Source organism: Staurois parvus, unplaced genomic scaffold, assembly GCF_062004578.1.
Source record: "Staurois parvus isolate SC_StPar_1 unplaced genomic scaffold, SC_StPar_1.0 ptg001302l, whole genome shotgun sequence".
NCBI classification, from domain to species: domain Eukaryota; kingdom Metazoa; phylum Chordata; class Amphibia; order Anura; family Ranidae; genus Staurois; species Staurois parvus.
Window position 1 is genome coordinate 4,891,297 of NW_028319098.1, and position 23,329 is coordinate 4,914,625.

At 40.2% G+C, this 23,329-nt stretch overlaps 1 protein-coding gene and 1 long non-coding RNA gene across 3 annotated transcripts in view; one reads left to right on the plus strand and one right to left on the minus strand.

The window, feature by feature from the left end:
• Nucleotides 1-21,201, minus strand: part of PKIA (cAMP-dependent protein kinase inhibitor alpha) — a 45,109-nt gene extending 23,908 nt beyond the window's left edge. The window contains exon 1 of one of the 2 annotated variants that reach the window (XM_089661016.1): nucleotides 21,033-21,201. The gene's annotated coding sequence lies outside the window, so the exon portion shown is untranslated. Of the gene's footprint in view, nucleotides 1-257; nucleotides 393-21,032 lie in introns of those variants that run through there. The other variant, XM_089661015.1, reaches the window with a different exon arrangement.
• Nucleotides 1-23,329, plus strand: part of LOC149437172 (uncharacterized) — a 200,329-nt gene that overhangs the window by 968 nt on the left and 176,032 nt on the right. The window contains exon 2 of the long non-coding RNA XR_016308163.1: nucleotides 5,794-5,929. This is a non-coding gene — a long non-coding RNA (uncharacterized LOC149437172). The remainder of the gene's footprint in view (nucleotides 1-5,793; nucleotides 5,930-23,329) is intronic.

The window sequence follows — 23,329 nt, forward strand, 5'->3', positions numbered from 1 at the left end:
CATGTCATCAACCCATTCACATTTTTAATGTGCATAATGAAGAATAATTAATATATTGTTCATTTTGAAAACATTTCCCTTACACTAAATAAACTATTGCTCCAAAAGTGGCAGCTCTAAAATATATCTGACAGTAATCAGCACGCAATACTTATAACGTCAGCTGTACACATACCGAATGTGTAAAAGGTAAAAGTATCAGGGGGTGTGGAGGCCAACTGTTCACTACAATAGTTTAATAAAGCAGAATTACTCACTTTTCGGTTTCTTGCATACAGAATCCTGGTGGAGGAGGCCTTAGGAGTGCTATTTACATCTCACTGCTGGCAGATTGCAGCCTCCATTGCTGCTTCTCTATTTATGGATTGCTATGTCATCACCTTGCTAAAGACTGTGACAGCTGTCCCTATAAGTGACGTCCCTATTAACCAACTACTAAGTGCTGGATGGAAGCACTCCCTGCAGCCTGATAATACAGTCATTGTAATTAGAAAGTAAAAAATATTGTTTTTATATATAATATTTTTTGCTTTCTACTATAAAACATATCCAATAAAAAAATGTTAAAAATGTATTCTGCTACATGTCTTTGGTAAAAATAAAAATCTCAAAATGCGTATATTGGTTTGCGTGAAAGTTAGTGTCTACAAACAATGGTATATATATACTTGAATTTGTATTTTTTTTTTATACTAGTAATGGCAATGATCAGTGACTTATAGTGGGACTGTGACAAGCAATCTGATACTAACTGACACTTTGCAGGAACTGGGTAACAGCCGTTGACATCACCAGTCACACTAGTACAGTGATCAGTGCTAATTCATTTTTTTTCACTTATATAATAAAAAAAAATACAAAACCCAGTGGTAATGAAATGCCACCAAAAGAAAGCTCTATTTGTGTAAAAAAATTATATAAATTTCATTTGGGTACAGCACTGCATGACTGCACAATTACCAGTTAAAGTAGTGCAGTGCCAAATAGCAAAAAATGGCCTGGTCATGAAGGGGGTAAAAACTTCTGGAGCTGAAGTAGTTAATATTTATATTATAGTATTTAAATACACTTTAGATTCTTCAAATCCTCTCATGATGCTTCACTGCGCATTTTCCTGCAGGAGGCATTCTGAACTAAAACTGTGTTTGTATAGGGCATCCAGTCATGTACAGGTGAAACTCGAAAAATTAGAATATCGTGCAAAAGTTATTTATTTCAGTAATGCAACTTAAAAGGTGAAACTAATATATGAGATAGACTCATTACATGCAAAGCAAGATAGTTCAAGCCGTGATTTGTCATAATTGTGATGATTATGGCTTACAGCTCATGAAAACCCCAAATCCACAATCTCAGAAAATTAGAATATTACATGCTATCAATAAAACAAGGATTGTACATAGAACAATATCGGACCTCCGAAAAGTATAAGCATGCATATGTAATCAGTACTTGGTTTGGGCCCCTTTTGCAGCAATTACTGCCTCAATGAGGCGTGGCATGGAAGCTATCAGCCTGTGGCACTGCTGAGGTGTTATGGAAGACCAGGATGCTTCAATAGCGGCCTTCAGCTCTTCTGCATTGTTCGTTCTCATGTCTCTCATCTTTCTCTTGGCAATGTCCCATAGATTCTCTATGGGGTTCAGGTCAGGCGAGTTTGCTGGCCAATCAAGCACAGTAATCCCACGGTCATTGAACCAGGTTTTGGTGCTTTTGGCAGTGTAAGCAGGTGCCAAGTTCTGCTGGAAAATGAAGTGAGCATCCCCATAAAGCTCATCTGTGGAAGGAAGCATGAAGTTCTCCAAAACCTCCTGGTAGATGGCTCCGTTGACCCTGGACTTAATGAAGCACAGTGGACCAACACCAGCAGATGACATGGCTCCCCAAATCAACACAGACTGTGGAAACTTCACACTGGACTTCAAGCATCTTGCAGTGTGTGCCTCTCCATTCTTCCTCCATACTCTGGGTCCTTGGTTTCCAAATGAGATGCAAAAGTTGCTGTCATCAGAAAAGAGGACTTTGGACCACTGAGCTACAGACCAGGTCTGTTTTTCTTTAGCCCAGGTAAGACGCTTCTGACGTTGTTTGTTGTTCAGGAGCGGCTTGACAAGAGGAATACGACATTTGAAGCCCATGTCCAGGATCCGTCTGTGTGTGGTGGCTCTTGATGCACTGACTCCAGCCTCAGTCCACTCCCCAAAAAGTCCCCAACACTTTTGAATGGCTTTTTCCTGACAATCCTCTCCTGGCTGCGGTCATCTCTGCTGCTTGTGCATCTATATCTTCCACACTTTTCCCTTCCACATAACTTTCTATTAATGTGCTTTGATACAGCACTTTGGGAACATCCAACTTCTTTTTCAATTACCTTTTGAGGCTTTCCCTCCTTATGGAGGGTGTCAATGATGGTTTTCTGCACAACTGTCGGGTCAGCAGTCTTTCCCATGATTGTGATTCCTACTGAACCAGACTGAGAGACCATTTAAAGGCTCAGGAACCCTTTGCAGGTGTTATGGCTTAATTAGCTGATTAGAGTGGGACACTTTGAGCCTAGAATATTGCACCTTTTCACAATATTCTAATTTTCTAAGATTGTGGATTTGGGGTTTTCATGAGCTGTAAGCCATAATCATCACAATTATGACAAATCACAGCTTGAACTATCTTGCTTTGCATGTAATGAGTCTATCTCATATATTAGTATCACCTTTTAAATTGCATTACTAAAATAAATTAACTTTTGCACGATATTCTAATTTATCGAGTTTCACATGTACAAAAAATGCTGCCGTTTTTTTATTCCCCTTTAGAAAATGATCTTTGAACAGCCCTCATTTTAAGTGTATTGAAATTTTTTTTTTGATGTAGTAGAAAAGACTTACAACCCCTGTTCATTTATTTTTTTCTGTCTGTGTTCCATTGACGAGATTTCCCTCTGTTTCTGGTACTGTTAATGCAACAGTAAGTGCAACAGCAATCTTTACAAAATGGGGTAATTCCCTCTTAGACAGTTATTACCATAAGAGGTGTCCCCATGGAAAGATTTCCTCAGTTATTGTTCTGGTGACAGCTGTAAAATTTTGGATTTACCATGACTTGCTGTTTCAGTGATAATGGTCCCCGAAACAAATGAAGACAATGAACCTTTCCAGAGGTTCAAACCCTTTCCCACTGCATCCTAAACTTAAAAAATGTTTTGGCTATACATTTAAGTACATCACTTTTTATCTATGAGGTTTTCTCAGTAGCTACTAGATGTGTGTGATTCGTTTTGTTCTGATGTATCCAAATTCTGAATCACAATAGTAACAAATGTAAATGAATCCTCCAAAATAACGAAACAAAATTAAATAAAAAAATTCAAATTTGATTTGAATTTGGAAACAAATATGAAATGCAAGCATATTGCAATTCTTAGATGTCAACACTTCAGCAGTCACATTAGAATAGAAAAAAAAAATCAAATTTAAATGCCAAATTTGAATTTTTTCGAATTCAGTTGAATTGGATTCAAATTTGAATTAAATTTGAAAATGAATAAAAGGAAACTAAACGAATATCAATAATAATTTAACAAATTTAAACAAAATTAATTATTAATTAACAATTAATATTAGTTAATTAACAAATCGAAACAAAATACTTTTTTTCACTCTGCACATGTCTAGTAGTCACTAAAGTTGTTGCATAAGAATTGTCAAGAAGTTATGGATGACAAAATGACATTGTACAGCATTGTGATGTGCCATACCCAAACAATGCTCAGCAGATCAGTTGACCTTCTAAGCATTGTTTGGGTATGGCCCACCACAATGCTGTACAATGTCATTTTGTCATACATAACTTGCCAATTCTTATGCAACAACTTTATTGGCTACTAGACATGTGTAGAGCGAACTATTAATTAATAACATAATAGTTCATTAATAACTATTATATTTAACTACTATTATGTTCTTTATACATTTTCATTCTAAATACTAGGCTTCATTGCAGTGTACCTATTGTTATACCATATGTTCTCTGTTAGTTCTACCAGATATGCATTAAGTAGAGCCGAAACAATACTAGATTGATGTAAAATCCAACAGGGATAGTGGGAAGCCCTCATAATGTATACAGGGGTGTGCATCAATATAATTGATGGGAGATTTAAGAAATTATCAGGTGGTAAACTGTCCAGCATCTACCAAAAACTCAGTTTTAGGTGGACTGACTCCTTCGTACTGGTGCCCCTTGTTCTGTCTCAGCAGGGGATCCTAGATTTACCCCTGCTGAGCTGGATCAGAACTGAAATGGATGTCACATGAACGGACAAATGTAAGGGGATGTGTGTCTGCTTATATCCGCCCATATTGGGTTAGGCCTGCAAAGTGGTCTGGATATTTCTTGCATTTGGCCTGACGAACCTGAATGAACCTGGATGTAAACGTATGCACTTAAAGTGCTACTAAACCCACAACAGTAAAATCAGTCTGCAGTAAAGCATGCTTGTTATGCTCAATGTGGAACCTAAGGGATTACTAGTCTGCATAGTGTAAAAAGGCTGTTTGATCCTTTCTTCTCTGTTCCTTCCCTTGTTCAAGCGACCACCACTTATCTCCAGACTGAACCATAGGCATGCACATGCTCAGTTTGGTGTATATTGCTAGAGAGGTTTTTTTTTTTATTGGGAGAGTGCATTTGATCAGCACAGGGCCAATTAGCACTGTCCAGACAGAGGTCAGGGTATTTCTATCCTCCTAGAGCAGAAAGAAAACTCCTCCTACAAGCTTTAGCTAGTGCTCAGCTGAACACTGATAGAACTCACAAGACTGCTCTAACTGCTGATGAGAAAAGGTATTTATCAGTTTATATTAACTAAAATAATTGCACTTCTATGTTCCGTGTACTGTGGGAGACCAGATATAGTGGATGCAGGGTCCTGGGTTTAGTAACACTTTAATATGTTTTTTTTATTACAACACTGAGAATACATGAGTGCTGATAACGGAAACAGACCCTACTACTACCTCTGTTATTTTAAGAAAAAACTAGGTAAACCTAGCCTATATGGGAATATGGGAACAAAGCTAAAGGAAGACTGTGCAGGAGCCTGATATTGCACCTACAATCTGCTGGTCATGGGTGCAATGCTCTGCAGGCTCCAATAGAAAAAAATTGCAAATACATTTTTTTTACCTGCAAAAATATGTGCATTGATTGTTATTTTTTTGAAAGTGAACGTATCCTTTAATGTTAAATTAGTCTCAGGGGGTTCATTTTATAATGAATCTGTGCTTTGTATTTTCGCCTGTCTCCTCAACTGAACCCATCTAGGGAAAAATTTAAAGCGATATTCCCTGGCTCCTAACACCCTCTTACAAGTCCTCTCTGCTCCTCCCAAGAAATCCCACACTCTAGCTACCTTGTCTCCTCCTCCATGCTATCCTCCAGGACCTTTCCAGATCCTCTTTCCTTCTCTACAACTCTCTACCTGAACCTATACAGATATCTTCCTTTCTGTCCTTGAAAATGCATCTCTTTGTGAAAGCCTATCCCGCTACTACTGGAATTTTACTTCTAGAACAACTCATCCCCACACAGTTACAACCATCTGTGTCACTTGTCCTTCTCTTTTAGAATGTAAGCTCTCACAAGCAGGGCCTTCCTAACCTTCTTGTGTAAATTTGTATTGTGACTGTATCGTCCCCTTATTTTGTAAAGCACTGCATGAACTCTAGATGCTATCTAAATGCTGTATAACACATGTCAACACAATTTCATGTGACACTCGCACCTCTCCTGCAGCTGCGGCACCCCCTCGTTTCCACCCCCACTTTGTCTCAGCATTCAGCAACAGAGAGGAGGACAGAATTCCTCTTCCAGACCCTGCGCTTTCTGCTTCCCAGCTTCACCCCCAGCTTCCTCCTGGCAGCAGCACAAGGTAAGGGGGGTGCACTGTGATGTAAGGGAGTCTGGGGGGTTCTTGACTTCTGATGGTGAGGGGCTCTTGAATCTGATGTAAGGGGGAGTGGGGTGCGCTGGACATCTGCTTATAATTATTGTGAGAATAATACAATCTTATGCCAGTTGAAAAGGAGGCTCATAAACCACTGGTATCATCCACAAGAAACTTTATTTGACATTGCTCAGACAGAACAACATGCCAGAATCATTATACAGTCTTAAGCCCCCTTCACACTTGAGCGCTTTGAGGCTTGAAGCTCAAAAACACGAAACAAACAAAAACACATTGTTTTCAATAGCCCTTGTTCCCATCTTAGCGTTCTGTCACGCAACATGAACTTTCTTTGTGCATTTTTTCAAACTTTTTGCTGCACGTTTTCTGCTCAGAAAGCAGCTCTCCGCTCCTTTTTCAGCAGCACTCCACACTTTTTAATTGAAAAACACCTGGTAAAAGCGGCAAAAATATGCAATTTTGCAAAAAAAAAAAAAGCTAAAAAAGGCTTGAAAAAAAAAACGCATGGAAACACAATGCTTAGGTGTGAATGTAGGCTAAGAGAAACAACTGGTCCTTTGAGGGCGACCAAAATGCTGATATGGCCCATGACAGGGATACAGTCTGCAGTGTGTGCATTTCCATAGTTTTACTCAAGTCACAATCCAATAAACACATTGGCACTGCCCCCAGTCTCTGTATTGGTCTACACATTTTTTATTTTATTTATTACAGGTAATTATATAGCACCGTCAATTTATGCAGCACTTTAGATGTACAGCACATTTATGTCAGATTGTACACTCCTTGAGGGTTAGGGACTAAGGGGTCTCATATCCATACATACACAGGCCAATTTTAGAGGAGCCAATTAACCTACCAGCATGTCTTTGGAGTGTGGCAGGAAACTGGAGAACTCAGAGGAAACCCACGCAGGGACAGGGAGAATATGCAAACTCCAGGCAGATAGTGCCGTGGTTGGGATTTAAACCAATGACCCTAGTGCTGCTAGGCAGAAGTGTTACCCCCTTAACCACTGTGCTGCCCATTAGCTTGTAACTTACTTTATGAACTGGGACTGACGTGAATGTTTCTACCCTGGGACTATGTAATATGTTGGCTCCAATTGTCATTTGGGGACAGTTGATTTCTTTATTATTATAAAATGAACTGGCATTAATTATGAAAGAAATGGTGATAAACAAAGTATTTATAATGAGCGAAGCATGACTTTTACTTCCTTGTATTTGCAATGATCAGACCGATCAGATTGCCAGTAGTATAGATGAGCAGAGTCTCTTGATCTGTCATTCATGGACATCTATTCTGTTAGTGAGCAGAATCCTTTTGTATATTTCTTGACTGATGTTATTGGCCTGATTATCGAGTAAACTGTCAAGGCTTCTCTCTAATAAAGAAGTATTATACTGTATTCTCTACCAGTCAGTAAATGCAAGATCTCACTAATTCATGGACCAGTGATCTGTAAGTGAGAGGTGGGACCCCACACTGTTAGAGAGAGCCCCCCCTCCCTGTAAACTAGCGAAGGGTCCAAATTACCCTTTTGTTAACTTTTTAAATGGGAAACATTGTGACTATTTACTCAGTGAAGCAAATCTCAGTTACCACTGAGCCCCATCAACAGTAGAGAAAATTTCTTAATATTTGATCATCATTGGTCATAATATGAAATATCTGCATTCCCTCATTGTCATAAAACATTTTTAGATTTCCAGCTGCAATTTGCTTGGTCAAATTAAATTCTAATTAGTGGTTATGGGGTAATAATGTTGCTTCTTAGCAACTATATTTTAGTAAATGAGGTCAGACATGGAATATAAGCTAAATGAAGGGAGTGGAAAGTGGGTTGCTATCCTATACAGTATAATTATTTGCTAGAAATGCCTGTTATTCAAACAGTTAAAGAGAGAGCATACCCCTGACCAGTAGCGAACTGTCTGTAGATATTATGTTCAGATGTTGGCAAGTATGGAATTTATCTCTTCCTCATGCACAAACAGCTGTTGTTTTATACTGGGTACAAGTGAAAATGAGAAATGGATAGCCTTATCAGCTGCTGTTTGGAATAAAAACTTTACTGACTAACACACCCTGTAAATACCTAGGAGGGCACGGAATGGTAGTTTGCCTGCAAACATACACTCAATGGCAACTTTATTAGGTACACCTGTTCAATTGCTTGGTAACACAAATTGCTAATCAGCCAATCACATGGCAGCAATTTAATGCATTTAGCAACTAGACGTGATGAAGGCAACTTTCTGAAGTTCAAACTGAGCATCAGAATTGGGAAGAAAGGGGATTTAAGTGACTTTGAACATGGCATGGTTGTTGGTGCCAGACAGGCTGGGCTGAGTATTTTAAAAACTGATGATCTACTCGGATTTTCACGCACAACCATTTCTAGGGTTTACAAAGAATGGTCAAAAAAAGATAAAATATCCATTGAGTGGCAGTTGTGTGGATGAAAATGCTATGTTGATGTCAGAGGTCAGAGGAGAATGGGCAGACTGGTTCGAGATGATAGAAAGGCAACAGTAATTCAAATACCCACTCATTACAACCAAGGTATGCAGAATACCATCTCTGAATGCAAAACACATCGAACTTTGAAGCAGATGGGCTACAGCAGCAGACGACCTCTCCTGTCAGCTAAGAACAGGAAACGGAGGTTACAATTCGCACCAGCTCACCAAAATTGGACAATAGAAGGTTGGAAAAACATTGCCTGGTCTGATGAGTCTCGATTTCCCTAGAGATGGTTGTGTGTGAAAAGCCCAGTAAATCAGCAGTTTTTGAAATATTCAGACCAGCCCGTTTGGCACAAACAACCATGCCATGTTCAAAGTCACTTAAATCCCCTTTCTTCCCAATTCTGATGCTCACTTTGAACTTAATCTAGTTGCCTTCACCATGTCTAGATGCTTAAATGGTGTTGATTGAAATCTCTTTTATTAAAATAAATCCAGTTATTAAAATAACCCAGGTCATTAAAGTTGAATGGGGATACAACTATGGGAGGTATGGCAGCTGACCTGTTTTTTAATTACTTCCCTGCCAGCCACCATTGAAAACATCATTGGAATGACATATCTCTCACCCAGCTTGGTACAGTGGCTGATTTTCATGGCTTTGGTGGGGTGTTTGTGTTTTTTTTTACTAATTGTAAATGCCCCTCAATGCCTGTAAGCACATTGGTGTTTACAGGCATTTGGAAGCAAAACAAACTCACTGCCAGTGCATTCAGAAGCAGCAGTGTTTTGTCAGAAAAAATGCTTGACACACCTAAATGAGTGTAAATGCATCTAAACCAGGGCTTGAAAAAGCCTCTTGCCCACTCGCCAAATGCGAGGAGAATTCCTCTGTGTTGAGCGGTGAGCACAGATGAAGCATGGAGCGACTGCACCTGCGCTCCAAGCCTCATTGTGAAGCTGAGTTCTGGTTTACAACTTTCGGTCTCCGGCTTCTGCGGCGGCACCGCCACCAAGGGGACAAGTGCAGGAGAGGTCCGCTCTCCTCCGCTGAGAGGAGACACCCTCTCCACCACCGTGGGGGACTCAGAGGGATTAGGAGTAAGTACTGTATACAACATGTCCTATCACTATAATGGAGTACAGGGGAGCTGGGATATACATTACTGTGTACATGTCATCACTTTAATGGCGTACAGGGGAGCTGGGATATACATTACTGTATACATGTCATATCACTATAATGGAGTACAGGGGAGCTGGGATATACATTACTGTATACATGTCATATCACTATAATGGAGTACAGGGAAGCTGGGATATACATTACTGTATACATGTCATATCACTATAATGGAGTACAGGGGAGCTGGGATACACATTACTGTATACATGTCATATCACTATAATGGAGTACAGGGGAGCTGGGATATACATTACTGTGTACATGTCATATCACTATAATGGAGTACAGGGGAGGGGGGATATACATTACTGTATACATGTCATATCACTATAATGGAGTACAGGGGTGCTGGGATATACATTACTGTATACATGTCATATCACTATAATGGAGTACAGGGGTGCTGGGATATACATTACTGTATACATGTCATATCACTATAATGGAGTACAGGGGAGGGGGGATATACATTACTGTATACATGTATTCACTATAATGGAGTACAGGGGAGCTGGGATATACATTACTGTACACATGTCATATCACTATAATGGAGTACAGGGGAGCTGGGATATACATTGCTGTACACATGTCATATCACTATAATGGAGTACAGGGGAGCTGGGATATACATTACTGTATACATGTCATATCACTATAATGGAGTACAGGAGAGCTGGGATATACATTACTGTATACATGTATTCACTATAATGGAGTACAGGGGAGCTGGGATATACATTGCTGTATACATGTCATATCACTATAATGGAGTACAGGGGAGCTGGGATATACATTACTGTATACATGTCATATCACTATAATGGAGTACAGGGGAGCTGGGATATACATTACTGTGTACATGTCATATCACTATAATGGAGTACAGGAGAGCTGGGATATACATTACTGTATACATGTCATATCACTATAATGGAGTACAGGGGAGCTGGGATATACATTACTGTATACATGTCATATCACTATAATGGAGTACAGGGGAGCTGGGATATACATTACTGTATACATGTCATATCACTATAATGGAGTACAGGAGAGCTGGGATATACATTACTGTATACATGTATTCACTATAATGGAGTACATGGGAGCTGGGATATACATTGCTGTATACACGTCATATCACTATAATGGAGTACAGGGGAGCTGGGATATACATTACTGTGTACAGTTTTATATTTTGGAACTTATTCTAAAGAAAAATGTAATTTCATAAGCTTTAAGGGGGCGTGGTTGGGGCGAGTTGGGGGTGGGGGTTGGGGCAGGCCGGGGGTGGGGCTGGGGGCAGATCTGGGCAAGGTTGGGTGGGGCAACTGATGGAGAGTAAGTTTTGTGACCCGCTAGTAGGTCTGGACTCGAAATTTTAACCCCTGATCTAAACGGATGTTAACATTAGGCACGATAAGTGGTTGAGCGGTAATTCGTTTTCATGGCCAGAATAAATTATTATTATGGCCAATTAAATTAATTTACACGCAAGCACTTGATGCTCCTAAATGTCTCTTAACGCGCCTAAACCGGTTTACAAAAATGCAGCTTTAGGGACATTTTGATGCTGCTTTACAACTGCCAGTTGAAAGACGTTCAGGAGTGCTGGGCAAATGCCTAGTGTGCATGAGGCCTAAATCTGAACTCTGGGCACAAAAAGGCTCATGTAAAACGATCCCTCAATAGCTACAAAAGATATATTTTTACTATGTGTGCACCAAATGCCTTTGCAAAGCCAGATATTACCTAAGTAATAATATACTAAAGTTAAAGCTGAAAGCACACAACTTTTTTATTTAAATATTTTTTTCATTAGCTGAAAAGGATGTAAATCCATTTTGTGTGCGCCGAATGCCTTTGCAAAGCCAGTTATTATCTTGTAAATGTAGCAGTGACATTGTCACACTGCTGCAGGGAGCCTCTGCAGAGAGCAGAGCTGTGGGAGAGAACCAGAAGTCCTACCCACTACAGGGTACCTGCAGAAAACTACAGGAATGGGCGGAGACCAGACCAATCACCCTGCACAAGGAAAGAGAGCAGCAGTGACCAGTCTTTATTGCTGGAAGTTCCTACACAGATTCAACATTTCACACTGGACATACTGTACATATGTGGAAGAAATGCACAGCACTTCAAAGTAAAAATATATGTGGCTTTTGTATTTGGTTGATATTTGCTTATCCTAGAGTTCAGCTTTAAATGTATACTTCAAAGTCTATGGGAGATTTAAATATATTTTGTCAACCCCCTTTCTATTGCATTGCTAATTTTCTGTTTGAAAAAAATATTTTTAATAACACCCATTAGTATGTGGTATTATCATTTGCCCACTTGTATGTTCTGTCTTGTGTTTGCCAACTGATGAGGCAGACGGCAGTGTTTATGCATAAAAAAGACAGTGTATTCCAACACAGTTCTTACAGATCTAGTGTTTTCTAAATAAAAAGACACAAAAATCCAAACACTGATTAACTGCCTAATATGATTTGTGTTGGTGCCTTCTCCGTGGGGATTGCTTGTTACATGAGGATGAATCAATTGTAACAAGTAGATTAGGGTCTTAGAAGAGCCTCTTGTGCCCAGACTGGATATCTGCAATGCCAAAATAGGCCATGGCTTAGGATGGCAAGGCTGCAAACCACCCACACATCGTATTGCTGACCAGATCCATGCACCCAGAACCAGACTGATAGCAGAACACAGAGACGATTTTCTCTACTTTATTATGTCTACAGTAGGCATACTGAACCTATGTCTTTGGGCCTGTCTTGTTCCCATTCTCGGTATGTCTTGTACAGTATGATAAATAGCCAGGCACTAAGGTAGGAAAAAGCAGCAAAACACAGTTGGCCTAAAGCAGTAGGGTGGCACATCTCCCCCACGTCTTCAATCATCTCCATCTCCAGCCAGGCTTTTTCCATTGACCACCAATATCAGTATTTGTACTGGTCACCAAGTGTAAGGGGACTCTATACTAACCACCACTGTAATTACATGGGCCACTATTGTGTCAGGGGCATTGGTGGACAGAATTCCATTGTTATATTGGTGGATAACATAAACATCCATGTTATATTGGTGGTCAGTTTAAAATCCCTTTTAAATCACTGTGTAAGGGTTGAAGACCATGCTGGACTGACTCAATCAGCCATTGATCATGGGTGGGTGGGGAAGTGGGCGAGTGAGAAGGCTTCCCTTCCAATGATTTGTGCCCAACTTGCAAGAGGGTGATGGTAAGCCCCCTTTTTGGACCCGGACTGCTGCCTCTGGGTAGGCCTTAAGGTCATTTCCACATGCAAACTAGGAAGAGTATGTGGAAAACACACACGCTGTCCAGCAAATATAAGTTGGAAGATGAGCTTGGAAATTACAACAAATTTGACAATCCAACATGTTTCGGGGAACAGAGACTCCCCCTTCTTCAGGGATGTTCCTGTATGCTAAAAAACGGGGATGTATGTCTGAATGCTAGCTCTGCTTGCTGTGGCAGCATTGAGGCTCTTGACATTGCCTCGATGAGCACAGCCAACACTCAAACATACATCTGTTTGATCTTTGTGCTATAGACACACCTGTTTGGGATTCTTCCTCATTTATTAGCATACAGGGACAGCCCTGAAGAGGGAGAAGTCTCTGTTCCCCTGAAATACGTTGGCTTGTCAAATGTATTGCAATTTCCAATAAACGCCTTCAGTATAAATGTCACCCCATCATATGAGTTTCTACCCTGGCTACCATTGTAATGGGAGACTCAACCCTGACCACCTTTGTAAGGGGGACATTTATACTGACTACCAGGGTTGTACGCTAGCCAATGGGTTCAACTACACTGACCACCAATACATCTGAGGATTCTACATTGAATGTCAATGGTCAGGGTCATGAATGCCATGGTTTACTATACCTAATAAGGTAATGGGGGCATTTACACTGAATACCAGTGCAGCAGGTGCTTTTATTTTGACTACCAATGTAAAAAGGGCATTTACACTCAATACCAATATAATGGGGGCATTTAAGCTGAATACCAATCTAACAGATGCTTTTAAACTGACCACCAGAGTGACAGCGAGATCTGCACTGACCACCAATGTAACAGGGAGATCTACACTGACCACCAATATGACAGAGAGATCTACTCTGACCACCAATGTAACAGGGAGATCAACACTGACCACCAATGTAACAGGGAGATCTACACTGACCACCAATATAATAGGGAGATCTGCACTGACAACCAATGTAACAGAGAGATCTACACTGACCACCAATGTAATGTAGTCATATACTGATCCCTAAGGTAATCATGGGGGCTGAGCTTGCTGGATGAATTTATGAATTTGTTGAGAGCATCACATGATGGGGGGGTAATGGTGACTAATTATGAGGGGGTGAACATTGGGGTGCTGGTGGTAGGTGAATATGAGGGGTCTTCACATTATGGAGCAGGGGCGGACTGACAACTCATGGGGCCCCCGGCAATAGGGGATCATGGGGCCCCTGTGTCTTTGCCCAAAAAAAAAGCCTATGAAAAAGGTACCAGGGGCATCTCATGGGGCCCCCTACTGACCCTGGGCCCTCGGGCAGTGCCTGAGTTTCCAAATGGTTAGTCCGCCCCTGTTATGGAGACTTCGGATATGGAATTAAACTTTTGCCCATTCTAATAGAAAATTAGTTCTGGCTTTACATATACTTTTGGTGGACCAAAGGTAACAAATAAAAAAAATACTGATTGAAATACAGGATTTACATTACAGAAGCTTACCGAGTACATTCCCTACAGCAGCCTGTAATCAAGGAACAGATGGCTCACATTATATTATGTCACTGGGACAGATCTCTTAATATTATTACATTGCCCATGCCCAAGGAAATCTATGTGAGAGGGAATGAAATAAGTGTACCACACTGAAGGCAAACAATGGTGCAGACTGCCTGTAGGTGTTGGATTACACTTTACATTTTTGAAAATATATTATGATATAGCTAAAGTGGTAGTAAACCGCCAACATCAAATTTAAAAAAACTTTTCCGCTGCAAAATAATGTCAAAACTCTCACTGAGAGAGTGAAGTTCCACTTTAAATGTATCTTTTAGGTGGTCTTGTTGGGTCAAACTTTTCATGTGCGATTTGTGGGGGAGGGTTAATATCTAGCTTATTCCATGCTTTGTTACCTGAACAACACAGATACGTGTATTCCACAATACTTTTAACTTATGTACAAAATCAAACCAAAAAGCAAACATTTGATATTACCAATAGCTTACCGATTCTTAGATGTGACGGCTGCATTTGTTTCCTTTTTTAGGCTTTCTTTATAATATTTTCACCTGGTGATCTGGCCAGTAAGTCTGTTGTTTTATAAACAGAATAAGCTGCCCTGCAGATATAACAGTGAGAGTTTTGAGACAAACTATTTACCACTGACAGGGGTGCTTACAATAGTCCACTTAGTCATGTAAAACCTTTGTAAAAAAAAACTGTTGCTGTAACTACTTATAAAGTTTTAGCTGGAGTTTGGCTTCAATTTGTTAGTGTATCTAAATCTGCTAGTACATATAACACTGGCCTTTCCCAGATTAACAATTCTGCTGTCCAAATGTACCCCCTTCCCCACACACTTATTCCAGAGTGGGGGCACTCTAATACAGAGGGGACAAAAGCCTAAAAAAGAAAACTAATGCAACCACCACTTTTAATGATTGGTAAGCAGCAATATATTACGTTTTTGGTTTTGGGATTAATGCCACTTTAAACTGTTAATATGCAACACTTGTTTTAAACTTTTATCTTTTGGCAGTTCAGTGTAAGCTGTGCCACTCTAGTACCTAGTATGGTCTATGTTATCCTAAAGTGGACCTTGAAGGTATGATGTACACCCTAAAATATGTCATTTATGTACCTAGTACTTTTTTCACACTCCATGGTCTTCCTTCCCTGCTGCGGGCACTATGTTCAGTGAACTGGCAATCAGTTTGACAACTAGATCTTGCACTCTGCTGGAGAAATACAGAAAGCAACTCATGTATAAACAAAACCAACTATGGGTTGATTTATTAAAATTGGATACTGTAAAAATTGGTACAGCTCTGCATAGAAACCAATCAGCCTCCATTTTTTTTTAATCAAAGTTTAATTGAACAAGCTGAAGTTAGAAGCTGATTGACTGCCATGCACAGCTGCACCAGATTTTACACTCTCCAGTTTTAGTAAATAAACCCCTGTGTGTGCAGCCTTCATTCATAAATACATTGTAACAATATTATTGTTACAATGTATTTAGTTATTTTATGTGCCGGTTCCTAAAAGGGTTAGGAAAATTTAGTTTTTGTCTCTCTCTGTAGCCAGTGGTTGATTGCTTTTTGTTGTTCTGGGTTTCACAGGCTGCAGCTTTGATTGCTCCTCCCTGCATTCCAGAACTGGAGAGAGACCCAGCCTGCAGGAACTGTCTGCCCTCCTTGGCTATCCAGTTGGAGTCTGCAAGTAGTTCAATGTGGTCCCAGCTCAGGGAGGGCTTGGGGGCTGACTGCCAAAGAGAAAACAGTCTGGAGTAAAGTCTGCTAAGGATCTGCAAAAAACACACACAGAAAGGAAAAGGCTCCTCGTGCATTACCACCAAACAAATGTTTTCAATTCCAACAGACAAATGAATACTCGCACAGCATAGTCAAGTACCAACCTTGGCCTTCTGATTGGACAGAAGGCTTTACCTACTGCCTCCACCTGTCAGCATTTTCACTGCCAGCACACATGAAGTGCAATGCAGCCTGATTGGCTCTCTGCCCTTTCTGAGTGTTGCTCTCTAGGGTATTACTGAAAGCTTATATCAAGGCAGATCTGAATACTTATATTTAATATATTTAATAACATATTTGTGAGTTTTGCATGAACTCAGTATAAAGAGCACCTCATTCTCAACAGCAGAAGCAGAGCATAGTCAATGACCAATCCTGGCCTTCTGATTGGACAATGGGCTTTACCTGTCAGCATGTTCACTGTCAACATATATGCACTAAAACACAGCTGGATTGGTATCTAGAGTTGACCTGCCCCCCTCTCCTCTGATTGTTGCTGTACAGGGAATTGCAGGAAGCTTATATCAAGACATTTTATTTATTTTTATTTATTTCAGGTACTTATATAGCGCCATCAATTTACGCAGCACTTTACATATATATATTGTACATTCACATCAGTCCCTAACCCTCAAGGGGCGTACAATCTAACTTACTTACAGTAGCTTAATTTCCAAATACATTTGTGATTTTTCAATGAGCACATGCATTAAAAGAGCTGAACTTTTTGCGGCTTAGTTATGAAGGAAATTGAGCATCCGCAAACAGAAACAAGGATTTCAGTTTGTGCTCAGATAGCTGTCTTATTAGAGGCTGGGGACACAATATTGTAGAAAATTGTCATTTTCCTAAAGCTTTCAGTGTTATATGTCACAACCAGGGGTGGACTGACAACTCATGGGGCCCCCGGGCAACAGGGGATCATGGGGCCCCTGTTTCCTCTGCCGCACTCAAACCACACCCAAAAAAGCCTATGAAAAGGTACCAGGGGCATCTCATGGGGCCCCCTACTGACCCCGGGCCCTCGGGCGGTGCCCGAGTTCCCAAATGGTCAGTCCGCCCCTGGTCACAACTGTTTTCAGCACAAACTGAATTTAGTGAATAGTGAGTTTAGTAAAGGATCTTTTTATTTTAAATAACAAATATTTTATACTTACCTGCTCTTTGCAATGGTTTTGCACAGAGCAACCCGATCCTCCTCTTGTAGGGTTTGGGCCTCCTGTCAAGTACCCCCTAGCAAGCTGCTTGCTGAGAGTACACTCTTGCAGTCTGAAGCCCGAGTCAATAGACACACACAGTGCAGCTTGACTACGCCCCCTGCTCCCTCATCACTGGTTTTGACTGACGGCAAAAGGAGCCAATGGTTCCTTCTGCTCTCACTGAGTCTAGTGAGGAGGGAGAGAGAGAGAGCAGTGCCGCTGCCCTTGGGCACAGCGCTAGAACGGGCTCAGGTAGGTATTTTGGGGGGCCAGGGGGAAGTTGCACCTAAAAGGTTTGTTTTTTTACCTTAATGCATTTTTTTACCTTTAGCCTTTACAATCACTTCATGCCCAAAAGAAAACATTAATTATATTGCAACTTATCAATTCTTTGATGTGGTGGCTGCATTAGTTTTCTTTTTTATGCTTTCTTTCCTTCATTTTCACCTGGTGATCCAGCCAGTACGTCTGCTGTTTTTCAGCAGAACAAGTTATGCAGTAGTTAGAGGGTTGAGAAAAATCATTTAACATTGATAGGGGAGCTTACAATGGTCAGCTTTGAAATATTTATATAAAATATTAATTCCAAAAGAAAAAAAAACTGTTGCTGTAACTGCTTATAAAGTGTTAGCTGGCTTCAACTTGTTAGTGTTTCTAAATCTGCTAGTACATTAAACACTCCTCTCTCCCCCAGACTCACAATGCTACTACTGTCCAAAGGTATCTCTGTTGCTCCTTCACCCAGAGTGGGGGGCACATTGGAAGTGTGTTACTGACCAGATCACCAGGTATAAACAGAGGGAACAAAAGCCTGATATAAGAAAACTAATGTAGTCACCACTCCTAATGACTGATGAGCTGCAATATATTACATGTTCGGTTTTTAGTTTAATACCGCTTTAAGGGGCAGCTCACACCACATGCTTTTCAGTTGCTTTTTTTGCATCCAAAATGCACAGAAAGTAGGTTATATGGTTGTCAATGTCATAGTTCACATCAGCGCTTGCAGTTCCAGTTGCAGAAAAAAAAGTAGAACAGGCTGCATTTTTTCTCCACAGAACTGTACTGGAACGCGCTAAAATGCATTAAAAACGCACTGGCATGCACATGTACCTACTTAAATTGAAGAAAAAGAGAGGGGGGAAAATGAACTGGAATGCATCAAAAATGCACTGGAGGGTTAAAAAAATGCACTGGAACGCACCAAAACACGTAAAAAATGCGCATGCAAAAATGCATTCGGAATGCATCTGGACTGCGTTTCTATAATGTGAACCGGCCCTAAATGGTACTAACTAAATGGTTCAATTTTAGATTTTAAGGGCCGGTTTATACTATAGAAACACAGACCAGATGTGTTCCGGATGCATTTCTGTATGCACATTTTTTATGCATTTTTGGTGCGTTTTGAAGCATTTTGCGGCATTCCAGTGTGTTTTTTTATTCACTCTAGTTACTTTTCTCATCTTTTTCTTCAATTTAAATAGGGACATGTGCATTCCAGTGCATTTTGGAGTATTTTGGTGTGTTTTCAGTGTGTTTCTGATGCATTTTACCGCATTTCAGTACAGTTCTGTTCAGAAAAAATGCAGCATGTTCTACATTTTTTTTTCTACAACCGGAACGCACTGGAACTGCAAACACTGATATGAATTATGACATTGACAACCATATAACCTACTTTCTGTGCGTTTTGGATGCAGAAAAAAAGCAACTGAAACGCATGTAGTGTGAACTGGCCCTTAAGCGCGCTTTAAAATAGTCAGGCAACAGATCTGAAGCACTTTCTATAAGTCAAATGTACATATTCTCCAGCACAGCACGGATCTCGATATGGTCCAAAAAGGTTTTTATACCAAAAAGATTACATCACAAAGAAAAGTGCAATGTTTCGGAGCCACGCAGAACCCCTTCGTCAGGCCTTTTAGGATCACATCGAGATCCGTGGTGTGCTAGCGAATACGTATACACGTTCGCCTGTGTTGTTTCCAGTCCCAGATGGTAGTTGCTACAACACCCTCTATTGATGAGCCGTACTTCCAGGAATTTGTGCGCAGCGAATATAGTTAGGGCTCATGTACACTGCGGTTGATAAACTGACGTTCAGGAGCTGTTCAGTGTTTTTTTTCATCAGCCCCTGAACTCTCCCTAATGTTTTCCTATGTGTCCATGTACACTATGTTGTTTAGTCGTTTACAGGCAGTTGAGTTTACAGTCATTTTTTTAAAACGCACCAAACTTGCATTCAGGAGTAGATTTTACCTGCGTTTCAAACGCTTGTATACGCGGTCAACAACGTTTATAAGCATTTGCGTTTACAAGCGTTTTTTAAATGTTCCATGTCCAGATGCTGTCCAGAGCCTTTTTTCATCATCAGAAATGCATGTAAAGTGTTTTCCATGTATTCAAAAGCACCTAATACACCAGTGCAGTCAGTTCCAGGTTATGCGTGAAGGAAAAAATGGTAGAACGTGCTGCATTATGCTCATGATGGGATCCATAGTGAATACAACCAGAAAAGATGGGTAATCTCAACACATACTGCTCTTTCTGCTTCTGCTCTCCCTATTCCTCTCAAAATGTCTGAAAAAGTTAATTTGTTACTATTTTTCAGTGCATTCTTGGCATTTGGGAAGGTCTCCTGAGGTTATCTTTTAAAAACGCTTCTAAACGCAAACGCACATAAACGCGGTATGCAAACGTGGCTAAACTGACATTTTTTAACCTATCAGCAGTCAGTTTCCATCATTCAGAAGAGTTTTCCAAACGTCCCGTGTACATGAGCCCTTATAGTTTACTTTCTATAAGTCAGAGAACCTGCTTCAAGCATTTCATCTATGATTTGCTCAGCAAACCTCACACTTCAGTGTCTGGGCAGATCCTGCCTCCTTTCCAGCATCTCTGATCTGGGCCAAGGAGTTTATTAATGGCAGGAAAATAGATCATCTGAAAAAACACCTAGACAGTGAATACACACCTAGACTTTTAGGAAGAACTGCAGGATCTGTTTTATTTCCAGTACACCATTCCGCTCCCTTGGCTGTGTGCATGTTCATTTCTTAGGCATCTGTAATTTAAGATCAGGCAGATGCTGTTGCCTGGCAACAGTGCATGGCCTACATGGTACCCGTCCTATGAACCAATGGCTAGCTGGATTTTTTTTTTCTCTCTGTACACATGCTACAAAAGAGGCCATTGCACAATTTTAATAATTAATGATCCACCAGGAGGACTTCAGATTTTTAGCCTAGCGTGAAGCCGCCTGGCTGCAATTAATCACTGAAATGTAACCTAGAGAGTTGTGATCTGTACAACGTGCCACCCTCGCTATCATCTAACGAGAATAGTAGTCTCTCCCCGTGAGCTGGATAATTATGGATTTATAGCCAGGACATATGCTGTGCATTGCTTACATAACACGATTAATTATTAATGCAATGTCATAGGAAGTCTTCAAATGAGTGCAGTGTCTTTTTATTAAGATGAGCCCACGTTTGGCTGTAAATCTCAGTAATTGCACAATGCATCCATCTATAGAGGAACCAGGATGCATGTCACATTCATACAAATGACACAATCACAGATCACAACTCATTCCAAAATCACAAATAGAAATAAAATCTTACCTTTAATGGTCGTCTAATGCAGAAATTGTTTCCCTGGTGGATTTGCTGATTCCAGCTGTGTGATTGTGCGGATCCTGGGATCGGTTGCTTGTGCACTGTTAGAATTGCAGGCAGACAATGTCAGTGTTCCTCATCCAGACAGCAGCTGCTGCTTCTCTTTTTTTGGAGGCTTTTGTCACGCCTGCCTAGTGGCCTTTTTTTTTCCTTTTTCAAGAAGCTTTATTTGTAGAAGGTAGAGACAAGCAGCAAATCTGGAGCATTCATAGGTGAGAATAGAGAAGTTGAATTTAGCAGGTTGAAAAGAAAAAAATTACAATAAGATGAATTTACTGTTTTGACTTTTATGTAACTATTCACTGTTATGTTAAGCCAGGAGTGGGCACACATAGAATGAACCAATTGTTTCTTTATTTAGATTTTGAAAAGATCAAACTATTTTTCAATTTTTTATGGTGAAATTAAAATGCAATCTTTATTTGTAGGTTGAATTAAAATGCAATTATACAAGTTGAACAGACAAATGTACTGTCTTTTCAAGCGAGGTTGAAATGTGTGTAAATAGAACAGCAAGATTTTTGAAGATTGGCAAAGAATACATGGGAATGCAGACCGCACTTTATCCCTCTTCCCCGAATAACCATAATTTAATTTCAAAAAATGACACACACACTACATTTCTTTTTTGGCATAAAATGTTTTGGCCGCGGCACTTTTATTGGCAATTACACATAATATAAATTAAATTTGCAATATAATTTATTCAAACATCTTACACTTTAATTATCAATCATGAATAAACTTGCTCAGTCTTTAACCTCTTCACACTGACCGAATGCAAATGTGTGGCCTCCCGGCGTCTGGGCATATTTGCGTTCTATTAAAAAAGAACATATGTGCTGAGAGCGCGCACCCTGCGCACTCCCAGCACACATGTTCGGTACTCACGGAAAGGTCCCGATCTCCTCTTTCGATCGGGACCTTTCCCGATCATGTGACCACCATGATGGCGTGTCACGGCGGTCACATGACCCTAAACCCTGCCCCACCTCCCAGCTTCTGAAAGCCTTAAAGGGCCGGGAGGCGCCAGCACCAAGGGGTTAAGGACTTCAGCTATCTGAAAATTCTATCAATAAGTCCCCCTTTTCTATAGAAAAGGTGACACAAATCACATATATAGTGCCTTGCGACAAGGAAAGGAGGGTGGGGAGCCCGTTGGCCAACTCTGACCAACTGTGGAGGATATATTCACGGAGTGCCTTTATATAATGAGCCCCCAATATTCCAGAATGTTCCAAGGTCATGTGGTTTTCCCGCTTTTTTCCATGGTCATGTGCTTAATCTCTTCTAGCTTTTATCCTTATCTGATTTCTTAACGGGGCCCTAACCTAATTTCTACCTATTTCTGAAGAGAAAATTTTATTTTTTTTATTTTATTTTATTTTTTTTTTTAATTTTAAATATAGAGGGATGGAGTCTGCATGTCCATGCTTTTGGGCTCTTATATTAGAGCCCTTGTTTTTCATTCTTATTGCATTGTAACATTTCTCTGCTTTGTCAAGTCAAAAGTAGCCATACATGTAATCCAACTGTTTGTACATTTTGCTAAAAAAAAAAAAAAAATCAAACCATCTTCTTATCATTTCTTTTGTTTTTAGGTTAAATTAAAATGCAATGATAAAAGTTTGCACAGACAATCAGTCTTTTCTCACAAGGTTTTAATGTGTGTAATATGACAAATATTTTTGAAGATTAGCTTGGAAAAAAATGATTGCATTGTAGCATTTTACTGACTTGTCAAGACAAGAGTGGTTACACACATAGTAATCTAATTGTTTCTATATTTCAAGAAAAAAAAATGGAAACAATCTCTTGCAATTTCTTTTTTGGCTGATTCAGAATGCAATTGTAGCGCTAACCTCGAAGGAACGACTGAAATTTAACCGGCTCTTTACCAAAACTAGTGCAGAGGCAGCCAGGCACACAGTGACACATTCACTCTTGCCTCAGTAATCAGGCTAGGGGATGTCTTTTTAGGATTGATGAAGAACTTGAATGGGGTGTAGGGTTGATATGGAGTACTCCAGATTCACTGAATATTCACAGGAGGACTTGTAAGCAGGTTGAAAAAAGCCAGATAAGTGCTTCCCCAGATGTGATGATAGGGGTTAATGCCTTTCCCGGTTCTTTGGCTTTTGGTGGGATCTTTGGGTCAGAGAGAGCAGCCACCACTACTGTTGCCATTATTAAGCCTTACTTCTTGTCTATGGTCTTGCCCATCTCTCTGGTTCCCTAAAGAG